The following is a 20,121-nucleotide window of genomic DNA, read 5'->3' as shown; positions in this document are numbered from 1 at the left end:
GCTGAAAAACAAACGTCAAGACAGAAGAAAAATTCGGATGAAAGGAAAAAAAATTCCAGAGTTGTAAGCTTACCAGAAGATATTTTAACAACAAGAAAGAGCATCAAACACAAGGAGCCAAAAGAGTATGTGCTGTAATGACAGTGGGTCTGAGAGATACATGTGCCTCCCGTGACCTGAAGCAACACTCTCTCACCTTCATTGCTTGAAGTCTGCCTCATTCTGCTTGGAATAAAAGAAGTCTGGCTGTAAGCTAGAAAAATAGATGTGTACTGTGAGATTTATTTATTTATGTCGTCAGCAGAAGAAGTTATTACAGCCTGAATGACAACTCTACCTTTCAGGTGAGGTAAAGTAACATATTCAGCTGCTGGAACACGGTGCAGAACCATCACAACGTCTGAACACTGTCACAGCACCGAAACAGCCTGAAAGCTTCCGAGGGGCTCCTGAACCCTATTTTAGAAATTAATATTTCTTGAGGTAATATTTCTTTGGGCAAGGCTAAGGGTTTTATTTTAGAACAAAGAGTAACTTCCTTGTGCCCTCAATAAAAGAGCTTTACTGGTATGAGGTTTTACTTCAGAGTTCCCCATGAATGCATTTTTTTAATCTGAAGTCAATACATCAGAATTTGCCACATGGATGAACCCATGAGAATCATTTGCAAATATAGATCAGATAGTATTTAATGCATGCCTTCAGAATTCCCTTGCTCTGCCTGTCACTTTATCTCCTCACTTTCTCCTTCTTAAGGGTTTGTTGGGTTTTTTTGGTGGTTTTTGGTGGGTTTTTTTTTCCTTCTACTGCAAGCTTCAGGGATTTATCGTGTTCCAAGTTTCAACTGCAGACAGGTGCCAAAACAAGTAAGTAAGCACCATTTTCCAACTCAGCTCTGCTAGCAGCTTTATAAAAGCTTAGTGAAGCTTTTTGCTTCAGATTGAAAGCACTGAACCCAACCATATATTTCATAAGGGAAAGTACCTTTCAGGTTTTATTGGGTCTGGCTGTGACAAAGTTAATTTTCACCATAGCAGTGATCATAGTGTCATATTCACCAGAGCAATATTCCATCCCATATGATGTCTGCTCAGCAATAAAAGCTAAGGAAAAGGAGGGGGAGGGTGTTATTCAATATTACATTTGTCTTCCAGACCAACTACCATGGTTTCTGAAGCCCTGCTTCCCAGGAAGTGGCTGGACTTCACCTGTTGGTTGGAAGCAGAGAATAAATACCTGTAATTGGGAGGCTTGCAGTTGAACTGGAATCAAACCAGAACTGGGCTGCTGAGTCAGGATGGTATTTTTATTTGAACCCAAATAAAAAAGTAATCATACTTGTATCCTACCTACTGAACCTGAAATGAATAGCGTGGGAAAATGAGGCTTACTGGTGAAGCTAAAGGTTAAGAATGCATTCTTATTTTCAGTGCCTATATGGAGATATATATATGTGTGTGTGTGTGTGTGTGTACATATACACATGGATAATACCTGCATTAAAAAGGCATTAAAAATAAAGGGGGAAATCAAAACACCCAGCAAAAATAAAGTCTTACTGTAGGAAACTGTAAAGAGGGTGTACTAGAACTGCGTTTAGCAAATAGAAGAAAATAGTGAAGTTAGTCTTTAAGCATAGGAAAAAAAGAGGAAAAAAAAAACAAATTAAAATGAAATGAAATCAGAAGGTTGCTATAAATAAAAATAACAGTTTCATTCCTTTGATTAACAAGCAGGGATGTTACTATTCTTCCTATAAGCTCGAGTTTTCAGACAAAAAAAATGAAGATACAGAGTTTCTGAAGATAGTTGCACAAGAAAATCAGCATTAAAGAAAACAAAAGAGAAAGAAACAGAATTTAGAATAATAGAACTACAGAGAGGATTGTTAAATCATCATTGACTTGAGTGACAACTTCTAGGCCATGGCTTCCCCAAATTGTGTTTCTTTCCCAATGGAAGAAGAATTGAAAGCTATCAGCAAAAATTCCAAGAAGCCTGATAAGTGAGAGAAAGGTATAACTAATGGAATATTATGACTCTTATGTAATGTGGAATGGCAACAATACTGATTTGACACATTTTATATTTGGTGAAATTTCATTGAAATTAGTGAGGAAAAAGAAGAAATTGATTTTTGAAAAATTAAACTTCCTCTCCTGCTTATTATGGATTAACCAAAACTGTCAGAACACAAAACAAGATTTAATTTAACCAGAGCTTGGAAAATATTAAGAGTGACAAAAATATTACTGAAGGTATCTGAGGATCAGTGAATGACTCCTTAAAGCCTGTAAAAAAAGCAAAAGATATCTAGATACAGGAAATCCTCAAAAAGGATTGGCCCAATTCTTGAGTTATCAGTGAAGAAGGCACATTTCAATAAGGAAGAAAACATATTAGATTTGAAGGATGTCATAAAAATGTCATATCAGGACTTATCAACCAAGAAAAAGTATCTGTCAGTCTCAGTGGTGTAAGCACAAGCAAAAAAGTATTTTCAAGTCTCAACTTTATCATATCAGCAAAGGTCCAAAATGAAAGAACAAATATTAGAAGATGTTAGTGTGATTTGTTTAAGCAAGTAATTCTCAGTAAAATAATACATTTGCAGAAGGTTTTCTTGAATTTAAAAAATTAAATCAGGAATCAAACATGAGGTTTTATTTTGAGATATATATTTTGGTTTACTGTTTTTTGATTTACATTTTGTTTTAATATATCTGGTTTGACTAAATCTCAAAGTAGATTTGAGCCAGATTTTGTAATTGCAAAAGTGTTCAAGCAGTAATTCTTCATTATCTATTGGGGGTTCCACGATTAATGATCTTGGGTTATATCTTGGAATGCAACTAACTGGGAATTGAATTAATTCAATTTCTCTTTATCCCTTGGTGTATAACACGGACAGGTTAGCAGTTGTGCCAGGTTTCCTGTATTCCTTAATATATGATTCTTCCTGGTCCAGAAGTAACTAAATTGCCTGCAAATAAGAGCTGTTGGGAACCAGGAGGCTTTAGGAGAGGATCTCTCACCAACACGTTGAAATAGCTGTGTTGTGTTGAGGTTCATCAGTTGAAGTACACAAGGCTCAGAATCGGTGTTCTAAGAATTGGACTTCAAAAGGAAATATATTCCATTGAAATGTCATTGTACCCTTAAAAAAAAAAATAACTTGAAAGAATGATCTGGAGTTGTTATCAGCTGGTCTGGCTTCCTGTGTGGAAAAGGCTTCGAAATTTTCAAAGGTAGGATTTAGTTTTCCTTTATTAGTATGTTATCTGTATGGTTTCAAGTCAAGTATAACAGGTTTTTTAACATTTATTTTTAATTTTATAGACCTTCTGATTTGATCTAGTTTTTGATTTTTGTTTTGGATGGTTTAACAGTTTCTTTAGCCAAATACATGGATTCCTTCCTGTCCACAGTAGCAGAAGTAAGTTATCCACGATTTTAAAATATTTATTTTTTTATATATATGTGTGTCTGTGTTTGTATTTTAATATATTAACTACATATTAAATACATACTGTATATTTATAGTATATATTTCTATATTTATATTTTTTAAAAAATTAAATTTATACAAGATGCACGTATCTCACAAGGTACATATTTTATGAGTCCATGTTATTGGAACACATGAATGCTAAGAATGCACCGTTCTCCTCTCCACAGGACACACTGTCTCATATTATTTGTGTGAGGACTTAGTTCCACCCAAGTACACAGTGGCAGAGAATTCCAGAACTAGCACCAACTAAAGCTTAAAGGAATCTTCTTGTTGAGAATGATGAATATTATTAGGGATCAATCAAGTGCCCTACTGGGTATACTCTATGGATGAAGTAAAATTTTAAGTGGAGGACTTTAGAGCTGACATGGAAAGAATCAGTTCAGATATTTGTGTTGCCCTCTGTAAAAGTGAAAGTGATGAGAAAAACAATCTCAGAAGAGATTCTCTGATGAGAGAACTGAAATTATTTTGGTGAATATACAACAGTGCAGGCCACAAACCAGTAAATGAAATAAAACCACCAGTGGGCTGCACACACAACATTCTGCAGGACAAATTATGTCTTGAATATAGATTAAATCAATTTTATACACAATTTATTAAAGTTGTCACGGATGACCTGCTTCAAGTCAGAGCCTAGGTGAATTGAGTTGTTCACCTAAAGCAATGTTTTGTGGTCTTTACAGTAGAAATGAATTACTGTAGCAAAAAAAGGAGATGTTGGGCAGAAAGGAGGGGGGAAAAAAGGCAAATTGAGAAAGGTATTTTTACTTTGCAAACTGCTGATTAGCTCTCTGTAGATAAGCAGATCACTACCCACTTTGAAACACTGATGGCATACATTAGCCACAGGTTGCAAATGTGACTGCTATATTAAGCCTGTCTTCTGAAAGAATTAGCTGCTCCATTCAGAAAACCTCCCAGATATGTCATTTGAAATTATTGTTAATTAATTTCTACTACTGAATCTAAATTTGATCCCACACAGAGAGAAGTTCAAAAGTATAACACGAAGGAAACAGAGGGCATTTTGCTGCCTTGAACCACGAACAAATATGATTTGTTATTATAGCACTGTGATTTTACCACCATCATGGATTTTCTAAAGATTACACACAGAACTGGGTTTGAATTTTGTTTGTGTCGTAGGTAAAGTGAGTTTTGTTGGCATCAGGATGAGATGTGACAGGAAGGCTCACCAATCTAGAGTGTCCCAGCGATGACATAGCATATGTATGGTAGTATGTTGGCACTGAAGCAAAGTTGGCACAGATATCAGGATAAATTTAAAAATAACTGCTATGCTAGTAGTCATATGCTGGAAAAACTATATTAAACTTACTCTTATCTTTTTAAAGTGCTAACAACCATGGAAAAGTAATAGAAGGTGTATATATGAAACCATGAAAGAGTCTTTTGATTTCAGATTCCTAATCTCCTCCTCCATGGCCCAGTACTGCTGCAGTTCATCCCCCCCCCACTCCCAAAGTAGTTTTGTGTGCCAGGGTGTATACATAAAAAACTTCAGCTTCCTAGATTGACTGCACTTTCCTGAGCACTCAAATCTAGCAAGAAAGGGTTTATTCAAGGTAAACAACAAAACCACTTGACTGAAAATATAAGCTGGAATCTAACACTTTCCTTTCTTTACTCTCAGTTTGTTCCTTGGGAAGGCAAATGCCTCAGTGTGTTGTGGGGTTGGTTTTTTTGTGTTTTGTTGGTTTTTTTTTTTCCTCAGTGCTGCCCCAGTTTAACTATTGTATTTCATGATTAAAAGCTATTGAGGCAGCCACCAGGACCTGCCATCATCTGCTGGTATCCCAGGGCCCTCTCAGGCTAGAGCACAATACTGAAGCAAAGCTTGTTGCTTTGCTGAATTACTTTCATCTGTCCTTAGAGATGAGAGTCAATCACATCCATACTTCTTCAGACAGACCTCTCTGCTGTGTTTAATGCTATTGACTGCTGTTACAGGGATCTTTGCTCTGCCAGGTTTCCTTCCAATCCCGGTGTGGTTCATGTTGTGAACTGTGGTCCTGACCAAAGCTGACTGTCAGCTCAGATAATGGCAAATCCTGTTCAGTACGGTTTAAGTCTTGGCTTTTTTTAGTCTGGACTCATAGGATGAGGGCTCTGACAACAAAACTCTCCTCCAGACAAACCTTACATGGTGCATCCTGTGTGAGGTTGGCCTGGTGAGTTCTGGAGGGCCCAGGGAGGACTTTAGGGCCGTGCCCTCCCTTGCTCACCAGACCATTCCCACAGCCATGAGCCAGCTTAGAGCTTAAGGAAGAAATTAGTCTTTTGGTCCTTCTGAAGTCATGGACTTAAAAGTTTTTTGTTCCCATCACTCATCTGTTGAATATTCTTCTCCCCTTCTGCAAATTCCCATTAACATGAAAAGGATTTTTATGTTCAGATATGAGAATTTGTTCTTTTTCTTTTATCACATGTGCACATTGATTTATTTCTTTAGAAGTTACTTGTAAATTACTTTTCATGAGGGCTAACATGCTTCTGTAGATTGTGGGGCTGTCTGTTGGAAGGATTGCTTCCTTTGAGTATAGCCAAACAACACTTTTCCTAGTGCAAATAACTATTTTTATTTCACAGAAATCATTTGGTGTTTTTTTACATTAGATTAGAATCAGGTATTACTGGACATCCAAAGCAGACTGAGTGAATTCTAGAAGGAATTAGCTTGTTAAATTACAACTATCAAGAGCCTTCTTATTTGCCTTTGTGAATCTAGGCTTGCTTTTTTAATACAGTAAGGCATTACTGCAGCCAAAGTGAATATTAATTGAAAAATAAAAAGGCCAAACATTGTAATTTATAAGAAATGCCTAGAACAGAAAACTATGTCAAAGAGTAGATAAGCACTATTGTTTTCTGTCCGAACTTCTCAGTGAATAAATTGATAATGAGAATAACAACTGTAACACCTACACTAATCAAAAAATATTGCCATAAAAATTATACATAGAATTCTGTTTTCCTGCCATAAAATGTTGTTCTTTCTCACCTTTCAGTGAGAATGCAGCACTTTTCAGTCCATTTTTTTTTTCCTGTTCAAGAATTGACTCAGTCAAGGAAAAGAATGAAGGCAGAAAGTAGTCCATTAACCTGCTTCTTTATCCCTACATTTGTGTAACCTTTCAAGAGTCCAACTCCTCATTAATAGTTTCGGTTTCTAAAGCTCATCAAATTTTTATTTGATAGTAGTGGTATTGAGGCAGACTGCCAGTGGAGAGCAGCCAGTTTCCTCTGAAAACTCCCCAAATCCAGACAGAGTGTGTGAAAGCCCCTTGACTCTCTGTTTCAAGGTATAGCTAAAAAAAAGTAGTCCAGAAAGAAAGATGCCCCCCAGCCAAAAAAAAAAACAACAAACAAATAAACAAACAAACCAACCCCAACACACCAAATACTCAGAACATCTTCATTACCAGATAAAGTTTCAGTACACTGAAGGGTTTAGAGACTGGAAACAACTAAGAACACAAAATAAGCATTTCATAGTTCGCTTATGGCAACCAATTCTTGTGTCACAGATCCATTTTTTTTCTCCAGGTTTTGCAAGCCAGAAATAACTGTGTGAAAATGAAGCCCTTGTGCTTTTGCCCTATTTCAAAGGCAGAGGGTTGGGGGTTTTTTATATTGATCATAATTTCTTACTTTAACCAAGTAGACAATAGACAATGTTGACTTTTACCCAGGAAAAAAATTTCATTGAGTAAAGGTCTCAAAATAAAATCAACCTAAAAGCAGCATTCTAGTAATAAAATAATTCTCTTATTTCATTGTGGCATGGTACAGAAAGAGAATGTATAAATGCACTTGAGTTAAACCATATGTAAAGATACAGACAGGAACCACTCTTTTAACACTTTGTTACCTATATGTAACATCGTGAGGATAATTAGATGAGGAGAGAAACAGTAAAATTGTTTTGTGCTTACTAAATTCCTTTTAATTTGGAAGGTGAAACACAAATTCACAGCAACTGGCTTGGGGAGGTTTAGAGTGAGGGAAGAATCCAAACTGTGGATACCTTTCTCTTATACAGTTAATGCCTGATTTGACATTTGGTGTCGTCTCTGTCACAAATATTTCACAAGGCTTAGGGAAACATATTTCCCTTGTGCCAAAGCACGAGACACACATCTCAGCCTTGCTAGGGGGAAGGCAATAGGCCTGAAGTCAGTTCTTAACTTTGCACCTAGGCTCAACCCCTTTTCTGAAAGGCAGATAATTTTTACTTTAGTATGTGTTTTGCTCTAATAGTTTGGTTCTATGCCTTCTTCAACATTCCTGTTCCAAAGTGCTGTATTTGTAGAGTTTGAATATTACATTTTGTAAAACTTCAGCTTCTCTTTTTAATTTGCAAACCATAAAAAAGCAGTTTGGTTTGAGCTTCTGTGAACCAAACAGTACCTCCTCTACTGGTGCAAACTGACAGAGCTACAAGGACTTGAAGCTACATCAAAATTTTCAGCTTTGAACTCTGCTTTAAAGTTGGTGGGTTAATTTTGTGAATTCAGCAAAAACTGAGCTTTGCACATTCACAGACAGAATATTAATGCTTCGGGTCTGTTCCTCAAACCTTTGAGATCAAGAGAAAGTCTAAACATGCCAATCTTAACTTGAATGGCTGTGCTTTTCATGCCTCTTCTTCACAGTGATATACTGCAGGTTACAGTTACAGGGCCAGCTTGGATTTTCAATCTAAAGCCAACCGAAGTAGAGCACAAGAAATGTAGGAGACTTGCACAAATATACTCTTAAACTGTGGCAAGTGTTTGCTCTTCTTCAAAAGAAACCACTCTGTGACAATGGAGGACAAATGTTAAAAGCACAAATTATTGTATACCGTTTCTTCTTTTTTATTTTTCTTAAAATATCCAGATTTTTTACAACAGACTTTCTAGTCTGAAATGGGGGTTGCTGTAATGGATTCTTTTGCTTTATGTGCAGCCATGCACACATATATGTGTGGTTGGGTGTATATATATATAGGTATCTGTACATATACATATGTATATACAGTGTAAATCCACAAGGTGTCCTTTAGAATTAGTGGCATTGTTGCTGTGATTTAAAGAGAATTGGAAAAAGGATTTCAAATGCAGATTTTGTTTTATTTCTGTGCAGAGAATAACACAACTGCTTCCAATAATAATTATTCAAAAGGGAAAAATAGGGGCCACTGTTATATTTAACTTCTGATTTTTCAGCCCTGACCTTAACTTTCCATAAAACTTTTCTTTCTTCATTTAACTGTCATGAGCAAATAGCGTTGTTGTATTTTCAAGAGGCATTCTGAGTTTTAACAGTCCCCTTTCTCTGCTTCTTTATCACAGCACAAAACCTGTGATGGTGGTGAGTCTTCTCTATCAGTCTCTTTTTCATGTTATTTTTTTTTTTTTGACAAAATTATAATTCCTTTTCTTGGCTTGTCTTAGAATCCAGAGTAATGTCACTTGGGCCTCAGGGGCTGTTGAGCAGCAGTAGCAGGTATAAGCTGAGGAAGTCAAAGTAGCATTAGCAGTCGTGCCTGGCTTTATAATAGTAGTTTCCTCCTCCAGGATTTGTCAATTTTGATTTTGCAGTTCAGTCAGCAATGGCATGTGCTGTTTGCCTCCTGTCTGTTCGGCAAAATAAAGGGAATCATTTTCTCTTCCAGGTGACAAGACTGAAAAGGAGCCCTCAACAGTCCATTTTGGCTTGCTGGGCAAGCTGCATTTTTGTCGCCCTACAGCTGTGATGACCTTCTGTGTTTAGGAATATTTGATTCCTCTGGATAATTTAATAATGGGTGAATCCTGCTCCAACCTACTTCTCTTTTCAAAAGTTGCATCCTTTCTGAACTTTTCTGCTTTCTTTTCACTTGCTGTGAAGAAGAGTCTGAAGGAAAGAAAGGTGGGGACAAAACAGGAGGGACAAATCTCATTTCTGACTGCAGGGGAAAGTCAGTAAAGAATAATGAGTTGGAGGATACCAGGGATCTTCTTGAGAGCTCTATTCCCACTAGACAGTACTCTTGCCATAAAAGGGAAGGATATAAAAAAACCCCTAAAACCAACAAAAACCTGGACAAGAACAAACAAACAAACAAACAAAGAAAAAAACAAACAAAAAACTCCAACCAAACAAAAAAAAACAGCCAAAAAAACCCCAACCAAGCAACCAACAAAAGAAAACCTAAAACCCCAAGGTAAATTCCAGAGTTAGTACAGTGAAGGAAGTGATTGATTCCTGAACCAGAGCTTGGAGAGAAAATAAACCCCAGTATCAAAACCTCCGTTGCCCGTTGTGAATCTTACAAGTGCTGTATGCAACAACACACCAGCACAGCTTTGCTATTAATCACTGCTCCTTTTTCAGGGAGCTTGCAACAAATGAACTCAGTTACTTAGCCGTGGGATTTCACTCAGAGCTTATTTTGAATCCTCCTTGTGCATACAGACTGCAAATGTGTGCCAGATCCTTTTGGCTCACTGAAGGGGTTTCAAACGTGTGAGTAGTTCGCCTGAGATATCAGGAGTTTGGTGTGGGGTTTTTTTTTCAGTGCCCACAATATTAATTAAGTGCAGAACACTTGCCCCTGAGAATGCAAATTATAATTTTAGTTCTGAGACTGTTTTCATGTGTGCCAGCTCACACGTTGTGCAGTGACTCATCAGAGTGGATTGTGTTAGTCATCTGATGTTTCAGTTAACCAATGTGAGAAAACATGCATTATTTTAACAATGGTTAAACGAACATGTGTAAGCTTTCCTAAAGGAAAAAAAAAGTTTCTAAAATATCTTTTTATGTTCTTTTTTTGCATAGACAGAGTAAGACATTATGGCAGTAGAGAGATGCCTAATTTTGTGGTAGAGTTGCAAAACAAACTGACACTGTCTTCAAAATTTATTGTGTTCTTGCAATATAATCCATTCCTTCTTTATGTCCTCTTTTTTTCTTAGAACTTCTTGTCATTTCTTTTGTAGATATAATTTGTCAGAGGAGGATAAAGTACTTGCCTCTGTAGAGTACTGACAAGAATATCAGTACAAAGTTTGTATATTTTTTGTAAGTAATAGTAAATTTTTTCCTCATCTTTGTCTGTCTCTCCACATTGTTAGCAGAATTCTCCATAAACTCATAATTATTTTCAGTATATATTTTCTATTGGGCAAATACTTTTAAATTTTGGGGGAAAATAGGTAAAAAGATACTATTGTTCATAAGATGAAATTTCATGCAGAAAAATCTTCAATCCTGACACAAAGCCATAGCTGAGTTCCAGGGTAACCTGGATGACACTGCGCTTTTAGGAAAGTTAAAAGGAATTTTTAATCAAACAAGTGCCTGTAGGGCTTTGTCTTTATTGGAAAAAAAAATTGTTATATGGTATATTTCCCAAGGCAGATTAATTTCAATGGACCACCTGCATTTTGCTCTGAGAGTTGTGTGGCAGATGCAAGATAAAATAGTCAAATTCTAATCTAAAACACATCTGTTAAGGTCCAGGTAATTCTGAAATAAAAAAATACCTTTCATTTTGCAATGACAGAAGACATAATGCATGTAGGAATTAAGTAAACCTATTTGATAAACTAATCCATCTCCAGAAGAACTCTGAATCACTCTGTGGTAGAATTAAGACTTCTCTGTTTCAAAAGAGCTAAATCCGGGAAAGTACAGGAAATATCTGACAGGTACCAGCACAGATGTGTGTGTACATCCAGAAAGTATTACAATTTCCTAACCAAAGAAGGGCAAGTATATTAGGGAGGTGTCCAAGGTGCTGGGAGATAAGAATAAAGTATATTTATCAAATCCCAGAGACTTCTGTAAGGTTTATTCTTAAGAAAATCCTGTTGACCTAAAAGTGTGCATCTAGAAAACAAGATCTTTACTGTTACAGCACACACTATAAGAATGTAAATGCAGCTTGGAGCATGCTTTATTCGTGAACTTTTCAAACTACTGAGACCTTAAAGGGAAAAAACTGAGGTATCTCCCTCTTAAAAAAACCTCAAAGATAAAATATGCATTTAAAATAATAAATTATACATCAATCTGATGTATAATTTATTGGCAATTAAATTTTTATCACAGAAACAAGGAGAATGGGATACATGTAAATACAAAAGTTAAACACCTAGACTGGGTGCTTATGTGAGAGAGTTTTTGTTTTGTTTTTCTAATGCAGATGTAGTCTAAAAGAAACTCTTCTAAGACTGTCACAAGAATACCACGACTAGGAGTATTTTTTCAACGAGAAATATGCTTTTTTCTGCTTTGGTGGTAAAGCATGATGTTCTCTGGCATGCAGTGGTGGTGTTCATCCAGGTCAGTAACATTGTGTAAGGTAGGGCAACATGGACATATCTGGAATGGATATGTCCAAGGAGTCCTGATTTCACCCTGTGATTTTTATAACCTGGTTATAAACCATGAGTTTGCATGTCAGGTTTATAAACCTGAGCTGCACATCAGAGTCTTGAGGGATCTGTATATTTAATAAAAAAAAAAAAAAAGTGAGAATCAGAGGCCATAAATAATAAACACTTCAGGCTTTCTAAGCTAACCACATTAACCTGTGATTAGGGCTCATGAACATGTTTTAACATCACTCAATGTCTTCCCCCTCTTCAATACAGGGAAAACATGGGCTACATCGAGGTCCATTTTAAATATATGTACATATGTATAATTAGGAATTTAATGGGCTGACTCATTCAGGATTAGTTTTTAACTGTAAGAAATTGGTTACAGTCATGACTCTATTACAAATCGATTTGGCAGTGGGTACAGAAAACAGACCTAGCAAGCTTGTTAATAGTGCTATCAGCTGCATTCCAAAAATATTCTGATTGCTCTGCTTTATGGAACCTTCCTGAGCTGTGCAGCTGCCAGGGTCACAATGAAGGCAATAAATAAGGGGTTCCACTTGGAAATTTTAGTCAAGCTCATGCCTGTGCAAGACTCACACAAAGGCTGCCAGGTTTTTCATGCTTCCCCACTGTTTCAAGAACCTATTCAAAAGCACTTCAGTGGGCTTTTTTGGGGACGAATGATATGAGTTACAACAACAAACAAACAAGAAATACTTGATGTCCAAACTTAGAAGAAAACAAAAATACTTGATTTTATACTTAACGTTTTCATATACGTGTTTTAGATCAGAGGTTAAAAGGTGAGGTGCTTGTCCTGCTGCACTGCAAACACCAAGGTGACCAGTTCTAACAAAATGATTTGATTGAAAAATACTTTGAAAGCACCATTATATTTTAATTATCTTAAAATTTGGGGAGTTCTGCATTTAGTAATGAGTTTAGTAAAGAAAATTGGAGAAAAGTAATAAAGCAATAGGACTTATTTTTATGATCCCTTAAGGTATTAGAGTCTACAAGAAAGCAAGCATCTTAATAAAATATCCTTAAAAATAAGTCCAATACTAGTAAAGACTACTTGTCTCTGGAAAAGGGGTAGATTGCAGCAGTGATCTTTCTCTGTTCCTCATTATTTCAATCTTTTTTTTCTGTTGTTGAACCAGAGGGAGATGGTTTAGATGGTTTAGTTTATTGCATGTGAGAAAGCTTGATTAATGTTAAACTATTAGTAAATCAAGTGAGGCCTTGAAATATTTTGTCCTTTTCAATTCACAATGGAACAAAAAGAAAATCACTTAGCAACACGTAACGATGTGAAGCTGTACCCTTAATGTTCACTGGAATGTCTGCACTCTTTTTGTAACTTTGTCAGTTCTTTCACAATTCTGGTCTCTTTTTAGCCATCTAATACTTTCCTCATTAGTGTTGCTAAACAACGCCTTCTCTGACACACTCTTCAGATGCCTGTCTCACACTGCATTTAATTTCATTCTTTCTTTGATGGGCTGTAATCTTGTTTCTCTTTACCCTGTTACAGCTGTGTAAATTTAAATTAATTTTCTTTCTTCTTAGATTTGTACAGCCAAGAATAGAATTCCATCACCCCGAGATGCTCGTTGTCAAATATTTGAGCACGGCAGCCATAAAATGTTGATGAACTCAAGGTAATTCTTGGCACCTGAATATTTCATTTGTGCTTTCAAATGAGAGTTGAGGTCTTTCTAATATTTGGTGATCATAGCTAGGACCAGTGATACTACCAGTGGATAAGTTACAATTATCTTTGAAACGTTTCTCCTTTAACTGTTCCAGAAATCTTAGTCCCTCAGGAAGAATAAGAGTATTAGGTGCCTAAACTATGGTTTCAGTGAAATCCCATTTGAAGGACTTCTGTTTTCCACTAAAACGTAGTGCCATCAAGGCAAGTTTCTCCAGAATCTTTCCAACATGTTTTCTTCAATTTATAATGTATTTTAGCAAGTGATACTTATAAAAAGAGCCCAGGTTTTTGGAATTTATTCTAAAACTTTTAACTTCCAACAACTTTCCTGTGAGGAAGGAATGGTAGTGACTTTAAAACTTATCCCCATGGCAACCTAGGATTAATACAAGAATTACTGAATCTTCACAGTACTTTGTTGTGCAACAAGTGACTTTTGATTCCAGTAAGAAAAGGTTTGTCTTCTCCCCCTGTTGACAGCTGGTGTGTCCTTGGCTGTTGTTACCTTTTACCAGTGTAATAACAGTCTAATCTCTTGTTTGCAAGGCTTGAGCCTTCAAACTGGTGACAGGAAAACAGAGAGGAAGGAGGTAAGTTTTTTCTTTCCGTATTTCTCTGGTTTAATCAGATTTAGTTTATTGAGAAGGTAATACTTTCAGGACTAGACAAAGCCAAAGCTGGAAAGTCAAGTGATCCTAATTAGTAAGTTAGAAGCATGACACCTGTTCTTGCATCTTTGCTTTGGTTGTGTGTTCACAGTTCTCAGTTTTTAAGGATGTGGCCACATTCCCTTTTATCTAATACACCATTTTTGTTTAGTACTCAGTCTCATTCTACTTGTATACAAAGGTTACATGAAATATAGACTCTTATTCTTCCTGTGTGTCTTCTCTAGCAATTTTTACAAAATACAAAGGTGCTACAAAGATATTAATGACTGTAACTGAACTTGAAACCTTTATGCAGGAAACTGTTGCATAAAGTGTTTAAGGATCTGCCCATTCTTTGGAGCATCTAGACTTTGTAACATCGGAGTCCTCTGCAATTTGCACGCTGAAAGCATCCCACTGGTTTCAGTTGTTAGTTGCCTTTTGCAGATTGTACCAAGATGCCCCAAAGTATATATTCAAGCACATATATTTACCTAAAAGCTGCATGAGACTGTCTTTTCAGAAACTATAAATCTGCAGTGTTGCAGGTCAGTTCAGTCCTTGCTGTTTCTAATTTTGGATGCCTTGTTGTTGCAAGCATTACTTACTTTGTATGGTTTTTATAGTTAGTCTTTCTTTTAGATAGATTTTCTCTATTTATATTTTTCTGTATTCGTTTTTGTGTTGCTAATTTTCTGGTACTTTTAAGCTAACTTTTTCACAGGTAGGTGTCATGTAATGAGGTACATTTAGGGATAGACTTTTTGTTAATTGCTGCCTAATTCTGTGGTGTATTTCACGTAGGCTTTGTAATATTTGCAGATTTTGTTTTCTTATCATAACTTCTGTCTTTTCATTTCCTTGCATAATTTTTCTGTCTTTCTGATGCATTATTTTCTCCAGTTGGTTCTGTCATTCCTATCACACTTTTTTTTTGCTTTTTATGGGTTGACTATCAAGATTTCCTTAGAGAGAAATTGTGATATACTGACATACTATATGAAAAAGACAAATAAGAATTTTAAATGAACTGAGGTTTGCTAAAAAAAGTTTTTCTCTTTAGATCCCCTCCTCTATTAAAATTGTGAAGTAAATATATAGTTTATTGAAAGCAGATTATTGATGCTTCCCAAGGTTTTCTGATGATTTCTTTTTTTCCTCTTCAGTATTCCAGGATAAAAATTTTAGATTTCTATGTTATCTACATTGCACCACATGTTCCAAATCTCCAGTCAGGTGACCCTGGTCATGACAGCACCACTATTGTAATACCCACACTGATTTCTATTTTAATATATTTTATGAAACATGATTGGATACTTTAACCAAACTAAGTCATGTTCAAAATTACTAATGCAATTCTACAATTAGGTTTACTCATAATTAAAGCTGCTATATAATATTACCTCTTTAGAGTTGCCTGCAAGGCTCTGCATGAAAAGCTAATCATTTGGATTAACTTAGAGTAAAAGTCTAGCTTATGATCACAAATGTGCCCCACAGGAATTTTGTTACCTGTGTTGGGGCACATTACAAACTGTGGTTTAAGAACATACACTTAAATGTGCACCCATTAAGACTCATTCTTGTCTCATTTATGCTGGTATAAATCACATTGAAATTACTAGAGCTGCATTGCTTTAATGGCATTGTACTGGGAGCAGAAGAAAGCTGATTAAATTTATGTTAATTGACACTAATTGGCAGTAAGGACTCGAAGAGGATAAAGTTTTTAATAAAGCATTAAATAGACAGAGGATCTGTCTAAACCAACCAAAGGCATTTTCTCATACTAAAAATGCTGCTGCCTTATTATTCATGTCCTAAGGCTAATTTCTGAACTAAAATCAGCTTTCCAGTCTTGGGGTGCATGGAGTCCTAATGCATGTTCATAGTTAATGCTAGTTTTGCTCTCCCATAGCCAAATAACTTTCATGTTTTTGACCTACCCCTCCAGTCTTAGGGCTAATTCAAAACAAAACTTGCAGGAACATTTCCTTCTCAGTTCTGTAGTTGTACCCCATTGCTCCTGCATCTAAGCATCTACTGAATATTCTTCTAGTACACGTTCCTTTCTTGAATTTAAGCTTATGTTTGCCAGGTTACACTTACAAGAAGCTTCCTGCTACCTCTCTGTCTTAGGAACCTTCTAAATGTGGTGTCAAGCCCTTTCTTTAAAGTTTGAAAGTCGTGGCTTCGCTTACAGCACACACACAGTCTTGTGCATTTCCTTGTTCACGTAGATGTTACAGAATCCTGCTGAATTGATGTTCTGTATGTGTTCTGTGTCTATGTAGTGCATTAAATGTTCAAGGGCAGGCACTGTATCTGTGTGTGTATTATGTATATGTATATATGTGTATGAAATACAGTGACACATTACACACACAATGTGCATATATTTTTATATATATATATAAATATACATTTGTATATATATATACACTTGTGTATATATTTGGATTCATTACTGATATCTGGGGCTATTAGTTCAATACAGCATTGATGATCTCCAGACAGGTGATGTGTGTCCTACTGCTTTGTCCAGTCCATGAACACCAGAACTTTCCTGTGTCCTTCATGGGGAAGTTCTTAGGACCTTTGTACTGAGGTCCAGTGAAAACAAAAACGTTGAGTTCTTCTGACAACAGTCCATCTCGGGTCCTGTAATTGTGATTATTTCTGATTATGCAGAGCATAGGTAGCCAGTACAGACTGCCTTGGAACCTGAGGCTCTCAGATTCATGGCATAATCCTGCTGTAATCTGTAGAAACATGGTGCTCAGCTGCCTATTTGCCATTTTTGAAACTTTGCAAGTTTTCATCACAGGGAAAGCTGTTTAAAATTGTCTTATCTCGCATTCTTTAGTTCCTATCCTGTTAGCAATAAATTTTAATATTGTCCCCATGTTGAGTCTGTCTTGCCTGTGTAACCTCTCCCAGTTCTTAACCAATTTTCGTGGGAGTTTGAAATCCAGCCAGAGTCAACCCATGACATTAAACCACAAGGAATTTTCACTTTTGTTTGGCTTTCCTGATGAACTGTCTATAAGCTAAGGGCATAATTTTTGGTACTCAGTCGTGATTTAATCCTGTCACAAACCCACTGTTGTCACTGGAATTCTTTCCGTGGTGTGATATGCATATAACTGCCTCCCCAGTTATTTAAAGTGACTTTAAACATCTACTGTCTACAGGACCTGGCTAGACTAGATGCTTAAAGTACTGAATACTTAGTCTTATTCTGTGTTCCAAACTACTGAAAACATTTATTTTCAGTTTAGATTAGAACTGTGGGTTTTCAGATGTAATATTTAAGATGTAATTAAATATGGATTAAAAAATTGATTGCAATTTGCAGTAATTTAAATGCTTAAATCCCTGCTCATGACCACTTATTAGGGCTTTAGATGCGTGTGTAGAAATTATACCAAATTCCTTCATGATTTTAGTAGCTCAGGCTCCCCAGTGGTAACCAGTGCATGCAAACTAGTGCTTAACACAGTTGTGTACTGCTCTGAATATTTTTAATACTGGATTTATTGAGTTAATAGTGGTATCATTTAGATATGCAAAAATCTGGAGATGGCAAAAGGAGGGGAAAAAAAATCAGCTCTGGCTTCTTATTTATTGTTTAATATTAAATGTATGGGTTTTTTCTCAATTAGAACATGAATGGAAGGTTTAAAAGAAAGTTTACCACAATGCAAATTTTTGCTTTAGTTTAATCACACACATGTTCAATGTAAATCCTTTAGAAGATGATTAATAAAACCCTGACACATACATGCATATCTGTAGCACTATGAATGTATTGCTATACTACTAAAATTCCCCAGTTTTCTTAATGAGTGAACGTTCATCCTACTAATTCAACAGTTTTCTGATTCTCAGAGGATCCTTGCTAACCACAGGAAAGGGAACCTGCAGGAAAGTGTGTATTTCTTTTTCTCCTGCAGTCCCTGAGTTCTGAACGTGTTACTATTCAGAAACAATGAAGCAATTTCTCCCTGGTGAGATTTTTAGCTTTTCCTGTGTAAAATCTGTGTCAAGAACCCAGATTGTAAGAAGTATCCCTAGTTTGAATTATTGTTGTGTCTCAAGTAATGCTGCTCCAAATTTAGGAAAGAAAGCTCTGTACCACAGAGGGGGAGGGAGGTAATACTGGTTTTTAAGAAGCATTGATTCTCTTGGCCTCTGGTTAAGCATCACCTGTCTTAATATTTTCACCATTGCTTTCCTTATTGTCAGCCTCCTCAGCCTTTCCACACATCTTCTGTGTCATTTATTGTCAGGGAATTACAAGGTACTTAATAGTATCCCATCTGAAATATAACTCTTCATTTTCTTCATGGATGACTTCGGGTTGCCTGCACACTTTTCCAGGCAGAAGGGCAATTCCCTGGCCTGTATCAGACATCGATTCTCACAAGGCTGTGGAGAGAAAATTCGGGGAATTCAGTTTTCTGAACCAGAAATGTGGCACTGTCTCTGAAGGGTCCCTGCATAAAAGAAACTTGAGATACTTTCCTGATTACTTGAAAATAGAGCTGTTTTCATCCACGGGCATGACCTCCATTGCCCTGAAGGACACTTGGCCTACTACGAGGAGGGGAGGATTTCTAGAAAAGTTTCCAGGCAGCCACCACAGCAGTGGAAAGGAAAATAAAAGAACAAGTGTTAAATACGTGAAATAAACATTCAGTGTTTCAAGTTAATACCTTTGAAATTCTAGATGTTTTCCCAGGTCACACTCTTTTTTGAGGTACACTGGTAACATTTCATGACTTATTCTGGATTGATTCCAGTAATAATCTATTTATTCTCTGTTGCTTTTTCTCATGTTTGTTTGCAGACTGCTGTTCTCTGAATAAGCTAAGTAAGGACTTTATGCCCTTTTCATGAGCCTAATTGTCCAGCTCTATGGCCTCTTCTATATGCAAAAGATCTTTGCTGTCTGCTGACTTGATCACTATGTCCATTTGCTTGGTCCTGTCTCAGAGTAGGTGGGGTCTTGAGGTTTGTGTGCTGGGACAGTAGGAAAGGAGAGAAGAAAACTACTGATGTGAGAAAGAGCCTAATTACTAATTAGTGAAGTTCTCCATGAAAAACTCTTCTCCCTGATTTTCCCTACTATTACTTATGTAGGAAAAATTTTTAGTCTATCAATTAAAACAATCAATAGATTAAATTCTTTAAAAATACTTCTGTGCTTTGAACCAGACCATTAACTGGCATATTGTTCCAATACCTTAAAAATCTTTTCCATTAATTGATAGAATCTCTTCCCTGCCTAGAAAAGAAAAAAAGTATCACAGATATCCCTAGGATTTAGAATGCCATTTCCTGTTTAGAATAATCCCCATCTAAGTCTGTCACATGGATAGAGAACCCAAATTAAATTTTAATGGATTCAGGTTTTTTAATTAAAAAACACAAGCAAAAAAACCCAAAACAAAACCAAAAATAAAACACCAAACAAAGAAAAAAAAACACACAAAAAAACAAACCAAAGCAAAACTAATACATAACAGTTTCTCCAGCTGCTCTGTGCACCTACAGGCCCTGACATGTTTCTCCGCCAAAAATTATTAAAAAATACAGCAATGGTCTTGTTGTCATGCAGAAATAATGTGACTCTTTTGTTCAAATGATACAGGTAGATTTCATTCCTTTGACCCTGATTATTTTTTCTTTATCTAAAAATTGGTCAGGTCCTCATAAACTTGAAAAGGTCCAGACATGAGACTTGAGCATCCAGAAATGCAAATTATAGGAAAAATGAAAATGAGCGCTACTTTGACTGAGAAATAAGAATGCAAAGGGAGAGAACAGGATTAAGAATCTGCT

The sequence above is a fragment of the Manacus vitellinus genome, unplaced genomic scaffold (assembly GCF_001715985.3).
Source record: "Manacus vitellinus isolate BGI_N305 unplaced genomic scaffold, ASM171598v3 scaffold_35_pilon, whole genome shotgun sequence".
NCBI classification, from domain to species: domain Eukaryota; kingdom Metazoa; phylum Chordata; class Aves; order Passeriformes; family Pipridae; genus Manacus; species Manacus vitellinus.
This window is presented reverse-complemented; position numbering follows the sequence as displayed.